The 16,645-nt window shown below is 42.8% G+C and overlaps 1 protein-coding gene and 1 long non-coding RNA gene across 2 annotated transcripts in view; one reads left to right on the top strand and one right to left on the bottom strand.

Annotated features, from left to right (window-relative positions):
- SEMA6D (semaphorin 6D) overlaps nt 1-16,645 on the bottom strand; it is a 578,700-nt gene that overhangs the window by 249,060 nt on the left and 312,995 nt on the right. The window lies entirely within an intron of this gene.
- On the top strand, nt 4,349-15,415 carry LOC109263031 (uncharacterized). Its single transcript, XR_002078052.1, has 2 exons — nt 4,349-4,417; nt 14,805-15,415. It is a non-coding gene; the product is annotated as an uncharacterized LOC109263031 (long non-coding RNA).

Genomic DNA, 16,645 nt, shown 5'->3' on the forward strand with positions numbered 1-16,645 from the left:
TTAATGTTTACTGAAAGATTATTGAAAGAATCCAAGCTTCTGTAGAACCCAGGGTACTCCCTCTACAACTGTCCCTCCAGCACTTTGTTATGCCATATCTTCCCCTTCCAAGTGCCCTCAAAGAGCACTGCAGCCTATGTCCAGCATGGTTATGTGCATTAATGAAAAACTGAATGAGCCAATATTGGGCCATATACATTCAAGGTGACCCTGTAAATACTTGTTCTTATCAACAGGGCACCTCTGAGCCAAAACCCACTAGAGAAGGTGGTTCGACTCTGGTATAGTAATACAACAAGGCAACTTTTCTAATATCCCAAGCCCAATTCTAACTCTACTCACCCTGCCAAAAGCAGGTTAATTAAAGCTGAAGAAACACAAAACCTAAGTTTTCTCTTCAGTCTTTGAAGACTCTCTTCTGCCTCAAAAACAGCCAGTGCAGACACACCATAAGCAGGCACATTCAGCTTTGCTAGATGCTAGCTTTCTTCTAACACCTTCCACTCTCTTTTGCTTTAATTCCCCAAAGGGGGAAAATGCATGGTATCTGTTAGATTCTTCACTGTAATTTCCCATTATTTGACCTTTGATCCCTTCAGCCTCAGCTCCTCAGTTTCACAGCATCCCCTCAAGGCCCTGCCATTTGTGGTTGAGATTATGGGATACTTATCAGAAATAACTAGCTTGCAGAATTTTCTGAAGATCAATGCACACAATGCAATATCTCTTCTCCTGGCCATTTTCTGCACCGCATTCTGACAGGTGGAATTGGAGGTAAATTTTTTAGAGTCAGCCTTCTGGTAGCTCAAAATACATTCTATAGGTCTTGTCCAAGACGTGAATAAAAAAATGTTAAAGCATCTACGTCCATCTTATGTCTTCTCACACTGGGAACGCGTGATATGATGAGAAAGAAAGGAGCACAAGTTTGTGTCCTCAGAGACCTAGTTCCTACTCCTCAACACTGCCATTGCTGAAGGCCTAGGGCCTCAGCTTCTCTGGGTCTCAATTTCCTCATAGTAGTCTTTTACTATTTGACCTTGTTATGTGTAAAATAAATTCCCAGAAAATTATTCCCTAAAGTAAATTTTAACTATATTTTAAAACCAAAGGAAAACTGATTTTGTATCATCCACTGTTTTCCCCATTACTCTGGCTGGTGAGAATGGCCCAGATTTCATGGAGACACGGAATTGTACATGAACAGGCCCAAGAAGATGTGGGGATTCCATCCATCATTGTCCTAAATGGCTCACTGAGTAAATGATTCTCCTTCTTTTCTGAGCTCCTTTAGGGAGGGACTTGGAAGGTCTGCAGCATGAGGAAGGATAAACATTGGCTGAGAATCCAATGTTGAAAATAGGGTCTGTTCTAACATGAAACACAGTGTTAAAATGTTTTCAAGTATTCTGTGATGATAATAATAATGGAAAAATCTTTTATTTCTCCAAAGAAACTCAAGGAATTTCACAGTCACATCAATCATCCTTGCCACTTCCCCATGAGGAAGGAAGAGGGCAGGCACTAATATGATATAAATGGCAGCAGCAGAGTAAGCCATCACATTGAACTAGAGCCTTATAAATTGTTCGTTGCCCCTTGTAACCAAACAGTGAAAGGCAAGTGGGGGGGCTTGGCCCACTCTCAAGCCTGAAGCAATATCCTCTAGGAGACCTCCAGACAAGTCGGTGCACCCAATTTTTATAAATGGCACTTTGGACAACTATTTATCACTGATTAAAGCCTGTCTGGTCTTATATTTTGAAGTCATCTTTGCTGTCCGGTATTTTTCACTGCATAAAACCTGGTATCCACCAACCAGCATTTACTGGATTTCCCCTTAACTCTCTGATTGTCATCAGTATTAAAAACTACTTATCATTCCCCGATTACCATCTGAGTTCGTGTTCCTGGGTTCTTGTTGTCCAAAAAGAATGAGCCAAAGATCTTTTCATGCTTAGTCACTGTCCTTTAAAAAATAAAGAAGACAAAGTCTTCTCTGGGCTTCTCTAGTCTAAATATCTCCTTCTCTACCTTGTTGGCTCACTCTCTGCAGTCTTTCCAAGTCCTCCTTGTTTTCCTCCTTGTTATTAAAAATTAAATTCCTATTCCATGCTCTATTCACCTCCACAAATGCTCATGCAATTCCAGTTTAAAAAGGAAAAAAATGGCCATATCCCTGGCAGCTGTGATTATCCCCATCTCTGTACCATTATCAACATTTAATGGGTTCCTATGAAGTTGAGGACATGATACTGGCCACAAATTGCTGAAGCAAGCCCAGTCTCTGCCTCCAGGGCAATCCACCTCTTGAAATAAACTGGTATGGCCCAGCCTGGACAACAAACAGTGGGTCAGGGTGGGCTAATTGGGGGAGGAAAGCATATGGAGGAAATGGCTTTGGTAAAGGACAACTCCCCCAACTCGCTAATGCTGGAAAAGCAGTTTTATTACTTATTGAGGGTGGAGGTCAGTCTATAAAGGGTTAAGGAGACTGCATGGTAAGGATCCAGAGGCACTGGGTACAGGTCACTCTTCTTAAGAAAACAAAACTGATGTGAAGGATATACAACAGTTAAGGGTCATTCCAAGGTCAGGAGAAGAGTCTCCTCTCAGATACAAATTTCCTGGTGGGGAAGAGGAGGAGAGGAAGGAGTAGGAAACAAATAAGCAACAAAAAAGGCAACAAAAACAAAAAACCTTTCCATCTGATGATTTTAAGGCTATATTTTGCTCCCAGTCTCAGTTTCCTGAGGTAACTCCAAAAAAGAAAAAGGAAAGCTCAAAATAGAATTCACTGCATTCCTTGTACCACAATATAGGTGTGTAATGAATGCACGGAAGGGAGCAAATAGGTTTTTCCTATAAAAAAAAAGCACACAATCAGCTGTCATCCTAGAGTCCTTCAAGTAGGTGGATTTCAGAGTGGGCCTGTTCGACCTCAAAGACATCCACCTTCCAATCTGAGAGTCTATGATCTAATTTCCAACAAACCCACCTGGAAAACTCCTAGTAAGCAATACCTGACAATGTGACCACAATGGAAAACTCAGGCAGCCAGGGAATCAGGGGCAGCCATGCAACTGCCTACAACAGTGTCTTTCCTCTGAATATCTAAGGATCTTAGATGGAGGTTCATTCCTTATTCATTATAAAGCTAAAGACCTGAAAACTCTCCTGACCATGGTATTACTTTTCCTAGAAGTGTAGCTGGAAGTTGCAAAATTAGAGAGCATCACTGGCTCTTGAAAATGGTGTTTTTCTAGAAAGCACTGCTCTACACCCAAGGAAAGTGCTTCAGTCCAGCACATCCCTCAACAAGCCTTATTCTTGGGCACTTAACGTTTTTTTTTTGTTTTGTTTTGTTTTGTTTCTTCTTTTTACACACAAAAAAATTAAAGAAAATGCATTACTCAACACAGCTCCTTTTGAGTGTGGACTCCTTGCCACACTGATGATACAAGGCTCTGGTTTAGCTTCCAGGAGAATATTTTGGCCACTTCATAATTATTTTGCATGAGCAAGTCTTATGACTAATGCATCAGTTACTTAGCACTTTAATGATGTCTTTTTTCTAAATAATTTCTTTTAATTGAGGCACCTCACTTATTAGCTTGGTAGAGCTGTAGCCAAGGGCACACTTCTATGACACATACTAATTCACAGTGTCCCTACCAGATAGATGGGACTTTTCTGTCCCTTAGCTGTCTATCCATAGAGAACACTGGGGAGGAGTTCTGAACAGTTAGTATTCTAGGCTTCTTCTTATTCCCTGGGAAGGTACACCAAATTGATGAGATAGTAAATTAGACTTTTGTTAAATCAACTCAGTTTGACAGTAATGGTTAAATTCAAACCAGAACATCAATAGCACTGAAAAGTAAGTTGACTCTGTTACTTTGATGTGCCTGTGACTGCTATGACCATCTGAGAGCAAATGGATAATGCATACCATTTAATTCCACAGGATCCTTTTGTAATTTCATTTAAGTTAGTTTTCAGGCCAGACTACTCATATTGGGGAAGTCAACTTAAGTACTGGGGGGTTCAGCATGATAACGAGCTAAGCTTACATCAAGGTAACTGGGTGCCAATGCAACTTACACCATTACGAAATGGTGTATGTATGAATCTGACACTCCTGATATCTGGGTCTATAAAGTCACTATAAAAAAGGTGTTGCTCTCAACAAAAACCATCCATTCCACAAGGCTCAACAGGGGTAACCGTGAATGTAGAGCCCAGTCACTCAGAAGTCAAAGGCTTCATTCTGCAGCCAACCTGTTGCCCACAATTTGAGGTGTGGTTTTCTGGTTTCTAAAAGTAACTTTCTATCTCTGTCTTCCTTTTCAGATCCACCCAAATTATAGCTTTGGCTGTGAAGAAGGGTTGGAAAAATGACTGCATAGTGAAAAAGGTATTTTTTTTAAAAAAAAATAACTGCACCATTTACTTGTTCTGCTTCAAGTCTAGCCCGCAGAGTCAAAACATATCGAAATGACACAAGACAGCCTCACTGAAAAGTTGTCCTATGCATGGCTCATGTCTTTCACTAACTGAAGACATATGCTCCCAATAGCCTGTTGCAGATCATGTCCTAGGAAGAGGCTAACTTTGCTCCAACTCCTCAGAAATTCTCAGAGGAAAGGAAAACTGCACAATGCCCCTCTGCTGGGGCTGCCTCCAGGACGGGGTCCTTCCTTTCAGTTTCAGGCCTCTGTGCTCTTTCTGGGGCTAAAGAGTCCCTATTGTTATGTAAGGGTCTATGTAGAAATTTATATCCAGCCCCAATTATCAACTAGCAGAATACCCGCTACATTCATTAATTCATTCTGTAGTACTTATTGAGAGCCTGTTATATCTCAGGGATGATTTCAGGCACTTTATATCAGTGAAGGTCCTTGTGGAGTTGGCATTCCTGGCAAGGGTAGTGGGAAGACAGAGAATAACAATAGACATAATAAGTATGAATATATTAGTAGGTGATAAGGGCTAAGAAAAATAAAACAGATCTCAATAAGGGGATTGGGAATTCCAGGAAGAGGGGATTTAGCAATTTTAGAATATGGTATTCTGGCTAGTTCCTTTGAAAGGTATACTTGAGCAAAGGCTTGAAGGAGATGAAAAAGTTGGTGATACCAATGTATGGAAGATCATTTCATGCAGAGGGAACATCTAGTGAGAAAGCCCTAAGTCAAAATCATGAATACCATGTTTTGAGAAAGTCTAAGAGGCCAATGTGGACTCTTCTAGTGTGACTGTGGGGGTGTTAGTGGGGCAGTGGGGTGCTATAGGAGATGAGGTCAAAGAATAATAGGAGTCCAGGTCATGTGGAGTCTTGTAGATCAGTGATTCTCAAACTTTGAAATGGATGTAGATCATCTGGGATCTTGTGAAAACGAAGAGTCATATCCACTTGGTGAGGGGCAAGGCCTGAGATTTTCCATCTCTAACAAGTTCCCAGTTTGCCTCTGGTGCTGCCGCTCAATTGCCTATACTTTGAGTAGCAGAACTTCCAACCACTGTAAATGACTTTCACTCTGAATAATGTAGGGAATACACTGAAAAATTCTGTGACTGTTGAGGACAGACTGCAATGGGGGAAAAGCAGAGAAGAAGGGAGACCAGTTAGGAGACTATTGTAGTAATACAGGCAAGGGATAGTGATGACTTGGATTAAGGAGCTATCAGTGGAAGTAATTAGACTCTGGATATATGTTGAGAGTAGAGCTATAACAATTTCCTGATGGATTAGAAGTCGTGTGTAAGAGAGGCAGGAGACAAAATGATGCTAAAGTGTTTGACCTGAGCAACTGGGAAATAGAGTGGCCATCAACTTGAAATGGGGACTGCTGCAAGTGGAATATGTTCTAGAATGTAGGTTAGGAGTTCAGTTTGGACATGATACATGTGATGATGTTAAAAAGGCAAAGTCTGGAATTTGAAAGAGAGGGCTGGACTGGACATGAATGTGGGAGTGGTTGACAGAATGTATTTAAAGCCATAAAACTGGATGAGTGTGTAGATAGAAAAGTAATAGCCTTGGGCACTCATCTCTTGGACTTCCATCAGGGAGTCTCCTGTCCCTAGGAGACAACACAGAGGAAGACTGGAAAGTGGATTCTCTCTCCGGTTTCACTGGAAGCCATGCTTGTGAACTGCGTTTGAAGTGTCCTTCCACATTTCCCATACACCTCCCAGTCATATGGGTAACAAGGCCATTGTGTCTTTTTTTTTTTTTTTAATATATTTTTTTAACGTTTATTTATTTTTGAGACAGAGAGAGACAGAGCATGAATGGGGGAGGGTCAGAGAGAGAGGGAGACACAGAATCTGAAACAGGCTCCAGGCTCTGAGCAGTCAGCACAGAGCCCGACGCGACGAACTCACATACTGCGAGATCGTGACCTGAGCCGAAGTTGGACCCTTAACCGACTGAGCCACCCAGGCGCCCCCATTGTGTCTTTAATAATGGCTTATGGACACATGTAGAGAGGGAGAAAAAGTGTACTTTCCCACCCTCTACAGTTTCAGTTTCTATGATGAAGCTACATCTATCAGCATGAATTATTATCTGAATGGTCAACAACTTGGAGTCTCTTCAGAGTTTGTTGAAACAAGTGAAAAATCACCCATTGAAAGGTAGTAGCACAAACATTTACTTATTCATTCAACGACACAGAGTGTTGACACACAGTGTCCGGCCTAAACAATACAGAAGCTACAGAGAACATTACCTATAGATCTTATCTACCTAACCACTTTAATAATATTAACAGCTGAGCTTGGCTGAGATGCTTTAAGAACAAACTACACACACACACACACACACACACACACACACACACACACCTGCCCCTGGGAATCTATCTTGGAACCTACTCAAACCTACTCATTCTCTCTGGCTAAGCTTCTGTTGCAGATTTATCCCTTTATGACCTTTCTTTTATCTACCTGCTACCTTGCTAATTGAACTTTAGGCTCATCTATTTTCCTGGAATGCATATTTGGCTCAGTTCTACCCATGCCTAAGGCCAGCTGTAGTTCCCAAGATCCGGGGTGGGCAAAGCTGTAGGCCCTCTGTTTACTCAGTACTGGAGATAATTAGGAACTCTCCTTAAGAAAATTATGGTATAATAGAGATTAGTATTACATGATTGCTAAACTAATGAGTGATTATTTAATTTGATGTACACATAGATGTGGACTATGAGTAGCATAGATGCTATTATGTAACTTATGGACCTTTGGTCTATTTTGTCTTATGTTCCATCTCAGACTATGGTACCATTTTTGGAGAATATTGTCATTCTCTGATATCCCTCCAGTGGTTAAGAGTGCCTGGTTTCTATTAGTAATTCATTCTGGGTCTCTCATCCATGAATTTATCTATATCTTTCCTGAAACTATTGACATTTTAGAATGTGCCATCTCTGGGGGGTAATGACATAACATTTTATGTATCACTGGAAAGTGACAATGGAGAAGAAATCTGTCAAGGCCTGCTTTGGTTTCTGTTCCCCTAGCCTACCTCTCCCAACTGCATGGCACACATTCCTCCCACCTATAGACAAAGCCCTGCCCCAGGCTCTAGGGCCAATCCTATCTTTAATCACAAGGATTTAAACAGTTCTCCTTCAACACTGACTCAGAATCAAATCACTGTAGCTGCCAGTTCATTAGACAGCATGACCCAGTTCTATAAATGAGTTTCTGTCTTATTCCTGAGATCAGCTCCCTACCTTGTACCCTAGTTCTGGCAGCATAATCTTTGTCTTGCTCCTTTGTGTTGAGGTCCCCAGCTTGGTAACCTTCCCAGTACTACTCCCAGCCTTCTAGGAATATCTCCTGCCTTTTTTCCCCAGGGCTGGGGTGATGGGAATCCTAGCCCTGAACACTGGAACTGCCTGATGCTGCCTGTTTGCATGTCTGCCTGCTTCATGATCCCACATTTCTGTGCTCTTCCCACCTATCAGCACTGCATGGTGTTTCATATCTGATCCTCTACACTCACTGCTTTCTGGATCCATCTGTTGTTACTGGTTTAACTATGTGCAGGCCAGGAGTGAGGCATGAAAGATACTTGCTCTACTATGAGCTTCACTATGAGCAAGTGAAATAAGGAATATTAACCTGAGCACTGCTTACTGCTGTGCAGGTTACATACTGCTCAATTGCAGAGGACAACATATGCAATGTCTGAAAGGTACAGCATATCGCAATGTAAACGGCACCCCCTGGAGTTGTGCTATGCAGCAACCCTGATGCTAACCACAGCTTGATATCCTGGGGATATAACTTAGAGACTGTGCTTATAGAAAGTTAAGTGGTTATCAGCTTATGCATCAGTGTTTAACATATCATCAGCATTTAAGTTTGGGAATGCTGACTCAAAGCCAGATAAACTTTAATTATAGCCTAATAACAGAGTCAGATTCCAAAGAAAAACAAGTGAGGCAGTATGCCTAATCCTGAACACTTAGTAAAGTTAAATAATTTAACAGACAGTAAGAATTAAAATTGTCATGATTGAGGCAGGCTGTTTGCCCAGGACAGGTGGCTTCATTCTGAAATGATACAGTACATGTTTCAGACTGTACTGGTCCTCGGAGCATATGTGTGGCCTGAGGTGTGCCAAAGGCATTGTTGCTTTCAATCATTTCCTCCTCCCACCTGCCACAGGACATAGCTCCTCAACATTAAAGTCAGGTTTTAGGACTAACTGAATTGGAGCCCCACTTAGCTCCCTCACTTGCTCCTCCATCCCCCTAGCCCCCCAAATTTATCTTAGAAGTCCATTAGTATTCATCTTAACACAAAGCAATGTTAACTCAATGGTTCATGTATATGGTTCTGAAGGGATATGCTACAGGCCAGATGTAATGGGCAAGGACAGGAAACAATAATCTCAAGACATAGGGGCAACCTAATATATTTAAGGAAGTGGAAATTGATCTGAGAGGCAGGAGATGTGGGATCCAGTGGAGGTTACACTACTAACCACAGTGCAACCATGGCCAAGCCATGCTAATCTCTGGGCATCTGCCCTTTCAACTGTAAAGATGAGGGAGTTGAGTTAGAAGACATCTAAGGTATTTTCCACCACTAAATCACAGATTATAAATTGGCAGTTGAAGCTTGTTTTGTCGTGGAGTCCCTCAGTGGTGATCTTCAGACAGCCCAAGGACACAGACCAAACTGATGGCATAGGAATCCCCAACCAGGGTGGAGGAATGTCCCAAACCAACTCCACCTCCTCCACTATTCCCTCCTAGGCAGCTCTGAAGGAAGATGAATGCTTAATTGCAAAGTAGGCGCTCAAGCAACAGCCATGTGTAATTGAAAAGGTGATTTCATAGGCACCATTTAAAACATAAGGAACCTGGAAACCATACACCTTGGCATTCATTCAGAAGGTGGTATTGCGAATACTTATTATATGCCTAGATTTGCCTCTCATAAATTAGATTATAATGTGCGTGGTTAATTCTAGCAAGGTATTAATATCACATTAATCTGAGTCATAAAAATAAAGTGTTTATAGATCTTATTCAGCTCGCTAAGAACCAAGTGCCATATGGAAGGTGGTGTCAGAGGATGAGGTTCACAGATGAGTCTCCACACTTCTGTTCAAGGAAAGACACCCATATTTTTCAAGTCCACTGATGTCTTCTGCCTATTAGATTTAGCTCAAGCTCCATTTTTCCCAGAGCAGCCTCCACCAAGCCAGCCTGCAGTACCCCTCTTCCTGATGTCCAGAGGCACTTACTGCCTGCACCTGATAATGAACCCCTGCATCCTAACCACTGTATGTTTTTCTCTAATCACATATATGTAAGTCTTGACATTCTGATTAGATCGTAAGCTCCTTCAGACCAAGATCCTGTGATGCATTGCTCTTTTATCTTTTCAAGGGCCGGGCATTGGAGGAGGGCACATATTTAATGCTCAACAAACATGTTTTGAATAGAATTAATTTCATAGACTTTTGAAGAGTCTGTGGGCCAGGTTGGGAGACACACTAACAGATTAGAGGATCTCTGTCTTAAGTATTTACCAAGGGACTTAAAAGAGAAAAAACGTGTGCACATAATCACTGAGACACAAAGGTAGTGAAAAAAAAAAAGAACAAACCATTTTTCAATCAAAAAGGAGAGAGCAATTCATTGCAAAAGATAGTTCTCAACCTGCAGCATGCATTGGAATCACCCGAAGGGCACACCTGACTAAGCTCCACTTCCAGAATTTCTTATTCAGTTTTGGAAATGGCCTCAACATTTAAATTTCTCACTAGTCCCTAGGTGATGAACTAACCCTAGCTCAGGGGCAATACTTTGAGAACCACTGGGCTAAAAGGCAAATAGGACTGAAATAATGAAAAGCATCTCAGCAGTTATTTTTATCTTTTTGAAAGGACTGGAGGGGACACTGCCAAGTAAGCACTATGAGTAAGAGAGGTAGAGATATGGAAGCACCCACAATGTTTAGGGATGGCAAATAGCTGTATGCAGAGATGAGACTCCCAGAATCCAGGGGCATTATTTTGGGCACCTTCAATGTCATGCTATGGAACCTGGGTTCCTTATTGGGTGATAGAGAATACGGGACTGTTGTACACAGATTCCAAGGAAAGGCTGACAACAGGCAACAATGAAGAATGGACAACAGGGCTTGATAATTAAGCCACTAAACCAATCTGTCTTTATTAAGGGAAACCAAAATAGAACTGAGACATGTGTTCATCCGAAAGCCGCTCCATATGTTTCTGGAGTTCATCTGAGTAAGCAGGACAAAGGTCTCAATTTGATCATTGCCCAGGGTTTTGGGATTCTGCTTTTATTATCACTCATACACACAGAAACACACAGGTACGCCAGAATTTAGAATACGCCTCTTCACACACCCACACGAGTCTGTAGCTGTGAAGTTAGGATTTAGCCCCAGTGCTAAATGCATAGGTGTGGAAGCGCTGCCAAATGCACAGGGTAGGATACTTCTCTAAGTCAAATCATGAGCTGTCCAGAATGGAAACACGATGCACCAAGTAGAGCTAAAGAGGAGGAAAAGGGTATTGAACTTTCCCATCAGGTTCTGTTTGAATGAAAAAGTTGGGTTTGAACTCTGTCTCCCCAAATAAAAATGAAAGCCAACACATAGTGCTAGACGCTGTTCTAAACACAATAAATACATCGTGCTATTTAATCCTCACAAGAGATGATCGCTACCTTCATTTTACAGATGAGAAAACGAAGACACAGAGAAGTAGAGAAATATGACAAGGTCACACAGCTAGTGAGAGGTGGAGCCAGGATTTGAAATCAGAAAGGCCCCAAATCAGCATCTGTGTGTTTAACCACCATGCTAGGTTTGCACTCTGAGTTGTGCAAGATCCTGAGACTACACGTGCATTTGAAAAATAGTCTCGATTTGTCCCTCATTCCTCTTCCCTCCTTTTCTCTCTTCCCACTGCCTTCCCGAATTATTGAACATCTATGTTTGCCAGGCACTATGCACATAAATTGAAGCTGCTTTTTAAAAGTTGAACGAAGCAGCTGTTCTCAGCAAAGAAATAATTTTAGCAGTGAACCCCATATGTGGCCAGTATACAGGGTCTTCGAAAAGATCAAACCACTCCATGGGGCCACCCTCTCACAGTGCAGCTTTGGCTACACTTGCAACTTAATAAAATTCCAGGACCTTGTCCCCAGTCTCATTGAGTTTCCTATCACAAACTGTACTGAACCTTTTTGCAATGCCAAATAGGATTCAAAACCCCCTGGAAGAAGAGAGTGCAAAGAGGGCTTTTATATAGTTATGGGAAAAAAATACCTTAAAACACATGCATCTGAAGCCTTCTTTCAATTCTCCCATGGAATGCTAACCTTTATTTGCAGTTTGTGAGATTCATGTCAGAAGCTTGCTATAGCCTGAGGTTTAAACCAGAGAGATTCTGACTTGGTCCTGAGGCAGGTACCTTTGTAGCTTTCTAATCTCTCTCTCTCTGAAGTTCAGGGCTTTTAAGAGAGGTTGGTGATGTTCCCTGCGGAGGATTTTCTGTCATTTCGTGGGCAGGAATACATGGTTGTGATACAAAGAACTCAAGTTGAAATCTCTTTTCGTTCTGCTTAATTGCCATTATTGGCCTAATTGCAGGTACGGGGCTCAAAGAGAACGCATGTCACTTGCCATCTGTAGCCGGAAGGTGCTTGAATCAAACCAAATCTGTTCAGGATGCAAAAGACACTTTAGCATATGCAGATGCCCGAAATGGCTTTACAGACCCAAATCCTTTTAATAAGCTTAAGACAGTCCTGAATTTATTTAAATGTCTAATTCTAAATGTACGTATGCCTGGTAGTAATGTTTACCATCTGTCTGACACTGCCTGTTGAGGTAATTGTCAAGCTACAGTATGACATATGGTGCACATATTTGGACCTTAAATATAACAGCCTTGGCATGAAACAATTGGAAACCAAGATTTAATCTTTGGTATCATTCAAGTTGGAGTTGAACAAACAGACAGTTCTGGGCTATTACTGTTTTCTTCCTTGATGATAAATACTCCTCCGTAGACATGCTTGAGAACAACATTGGAGGGACAGGCCTCGTTTCAATGCACTGCCTTTCTCTTGCTCTGGCTCCCACACTTAGAAACCCGGTTTCTAAGTTGGAAACCCGGTCTTCCAGTTGGAATGGCAATTCTGCAGTGGAGGCCAGAAGCCAGTCTCCAGCCCAGGCAGCATGTGGTCTCAGCCAAAGAATATAAGGAGGGTCCCACTTGAGAGCAGAGCTGGTTGCCCGGGTGGAAGAGGCTGAGCAGAATCTGAGGCAATGGCAACAGCCTCAGATCTTCTTTCTACTCTTTATTCTATTTGCCTATCTTCCCTTTTCATCTCCATTCTATTTATTTTGCTTTCCAATTGTCATGTCAAATATGGTAGCATTGGAGGAAAGGAAGGGAGGAAGAAAGGCTAGAAGCTGACAGCTCCAGGAGCCCCCCTAATACCCCAGGGAAACGCACATGACTCCAAGAGATGAGAACAACACCCTTTTCAAGTTATTTTGGTTAAATGATAGAGACCCTAGAGTGACAAATATCTTGGGCACTGCTCCCTTCATTCTTTAAATACTAGCAGCACTGTAGCATTAGATACAGCTGTGTAGATGCCTAAAGCCTGACTTGAAAGACCTACTTTATGCTTGGATTAGAGGATGAGTATAGCTATTGTGGTTGCAGTCGCTGTCTGGGTCTAAAGTGATGTAAATATGGCAACAGGAATAATATAACTCTTGCAGTAACGTAACTAAGAATGTGGTCAGTGCCTCTTGTCAATGGGTATGGCATGTCATTATGCACAGCACTCCATACAATAATAGCTTCCAGTATAAAGTCAACATAGACACTCTTTCTCTAACCCTGTTTCTATCCCTAGGCTCCACTGCCTCTTCATTTAGAAAAGGAAGCATGGGGGATTCTGGAGGATGAGCATGATACTTAACAATGATGTGTGTGTGCGTGTGTGCCTGCACAGTTTGGGAGGTTTGGAAGACAAAAATGACGATATGCGGGGTTAGCCACCAAGGTAATCCAGCCTTGGATCTTCCCCCAGTCTGAAATGACGACTTGATTCCATATTTTGGCCTCCCGCCAAGTTCTGTATTTAAGCCTGAAGCTTAACATGTCCTCTGTTCCTAATTAGCAACAAGGCTAAATTTAGCAAAGGTTTCTCTGGTGCCACCACAGTCACAAAACGATTCTAAAATCTAACATGAAGGCATGTTACTTGATGGATTTAGGAAAAGACAAAACAAACCTGAAGGTGCCTCTCTGAGATCTGATGGCTCCTGGTGCCAAGAAATTTTGAGGCAAAGGGATAAAATTGGCTATTGTGTAAATATGTAAGTTTTGATACAGGAAAGGCCCTCCCTTGGGGCTCAGAGTACACAGTGTGGCAGCCCAGGGGTTACACTCTCAGAGAGGCCTAGCCCAGGGGAGCAATGAGAAGAGGGCAAGATTCATTTCTCATGCCTCCCAGCTCCCCATTAGGATGTTGCTGTTCTGCCTCCTTTCCTCTGACCACCCCCCAGCCCAACAGATCAAAGTTCCCCTGTGCACTGTCATCCCCCTGCCCCTTGACTCCCCAACTTCTCGGCATGTTGAGACTTCAGTTGTCTTGCAGCAGTAACCCCCGTATCAGCCTTTCCTCCTGGTTGGTGCTTCCTCTCCACTCTCCACTGCTTTTTATTTTTTAAATATTTCACATCTACAGAGGAGCTGCATGAATATGATGATGATGAACGATGAACAGGTGTATCACCTTCACTGTGCGTCACCTTGCCGCTTATACTTTATTTTTCCTTTATCTCTTTCCTTGTATGTGTGTGTGGGGGGGGGTGTGCATGTACGATGTATGCGGTATTTTGGGTTGTGTTGCTGAACCATTTGAGAGTTAGTTGGGCATCCCAACTCCTTCACTCCTCGGTATTTTCAATTCATCCCCTAAGAATAAGGACATTAGCTAGATAATCACAGTTATGACCATCGCACTTAGGAAATTTAACACTGATACTCTACGACTAGCTAATATACAGCCCATGTTCACATTTCCCCAATTGTCCCACGTGTCTGTTACAAGACTTTTATGTGCCATACTGATGTTTATGGAAGGTCTAGGCCAGTGGTTTTGCAGAATGGGCTTACTGCTGTAAATGTCACTAAGTATTATCGCTTTTGCTACCTCCTCAGTGGTCTCAAACGTCACTGGACACTGTTAAGTCTTATGTTCTTATTTTCACTTAAGGTAAAGAATGAAGATGCCAGATGACTTGATGGAGGGCAGACACCCAGCCCAGGACCAGCCAGAGGAACCAGGGCAGAAGAGCACGTTTATGGTCCTTTTTCCTGCCTTCATTTCAGATCCCCCCAGTGCTGTAACTCCAGCTCACATGAGGCCTGATTTCCTTCCTTACTCCTAATCTATATCCGCTTCTCATGCAAACAGCCATGTTGAGCCACTGTAATTATGACAGGAACCAGACAAATTCTCCTGATGGTGACAAGCCCATACTCCCCACTTCTCCTTTTTCCCATCAAGGACAGGGAATTTCCACTCCCCTCCACAAAGAGAAAAACTGTGGTGAGACTCTACTGGACTCCCTCCTCTGTGAAGTGACTCAGATCTGAGCATGCCTGGCTAGCCCATTCCTCTTTTGCTCCAAGCTGCCTGTCTGAGTGGACACACTTACATGCTCTCGTTAGACTCTGTGTGTGACTGCATGCATGGTGGGTGCAGTTAGGCAGGTCATGGTCAGCGTAGAGAGCAGAGTAAGAGGCCTGTGTGGTGGCATATCAAAGCCATGTCATGTTCTCAAATTAGCTTCATCAAAAATAAAGCTGCTATTTTGATATTTATCTGTCTGGTGCCTGCAATTCCCTGTTGTTTTCTATCTCAGGAGGGCTAAATGGTCTTATTTGTTGGCTCTCTGAATCCCCAACTTTCTGATCAGAGTATTAACCATAATAGAGCAACACAAGTTTCCCCCTGCCCTCACCATGGGGTGGAATGGATGCTGTGTCTGCACTGAACTCTTCCCTCTTGAAGGGTACGATGGGTTGCCTAGGCTGTGGGACAATGGGGAGAACTCAGGGCTGCTCAGGCAGGGTGGGGGTGGTGAGGACAGAGGCAGCTAGCCAGCTTGAGTTGAGCCCCAGCCAGCTGATATGCCAGGAGACTCCACAGAATTCAGAAGGTGGGAGGAGAGGCTCATGATTCTTTTAAGCAGGTGCAAAGAAGTTGAAAATGGACAGGCTGACTCCCCATTTTAAACTCTGTGGGGAAAGGGCAGGTCTGGCTGAACAGCAGTATAGCACATCATCTTTGGAGACTGGGAGGGTGGTTGCTGGACGGCAGTGGAGGAGCAGGGGGCTTTATGTCTGGCTGCCAAAGGCTAATGCATTTGCTATGCAAACTGAGCCTTGGGTTCTTACCAGGTTCTCTGGAGACACTTGGGCTTCTTTACCAGGAGGTGACTGAGCTGTTCTTTCTAACAAAGACTTCCCCTTAGATACAAAGAAAAATGGCCTGTTGTTAGTCGGGGGTTTGGGGGTGGGATTAAGCTTAAGTGGCAGTAAATATAAGGATTGGGGTCTCTCAACCTTTTGCTTACATCACTAAGGCTTTAAATGATCCTGAGCGATGTCTGGCTTGTCTCTGAGTGTGAGAAGAAACAAAAGACAATGATGTCATTCAAAGCAGAGGTGAGGATGTCTTCTTCCCAGAGAGTATGAACAAAATGACCCCAGGCCCTTGGTGTGCTCCCCGAGTCCTGACTAGAATCATTCATTGCCTCCTTGGCGTGTGCTGGGAAGGTTTGATGATAGGGTTTGGTTTCTCAAGTGAAAGTTTTGAGACCCTGTGATCACGGGGCTTACACAGTGCATGGCACAAAGGAAGTATCTAGTAAAAGGGTAGACATGTTCTGTTCTTTTCTGTGAGTACCAAACAGTAGGGTGTGCAGGTTAATGACAGGCAGTTCTAGACACAGTTCTGTCGTTTATTAATTTGGTGACTTTGGTAAGTTACTCGATTTCCTTAAGTCTCATTGTCCTCATTTATGAAATAACAATAAGGACTACCTTGTG

The sequence above is a fragment of the Panthera pardus genome, unplaced genomic scaffold (assembly GCF_024362965.1).
Source record: "Panthera pardus isolate Hobbes unplaced genomic scaffold, ASM2436296v1 HiC_scaffold_24, whole genome shotgun sequence".
Classification (NCBI taxonomy): Eukaryota; Metazoa; Chordata; class Mammalia; order Carnivora; family Felidae; genus Panthera; species Panthera pardus.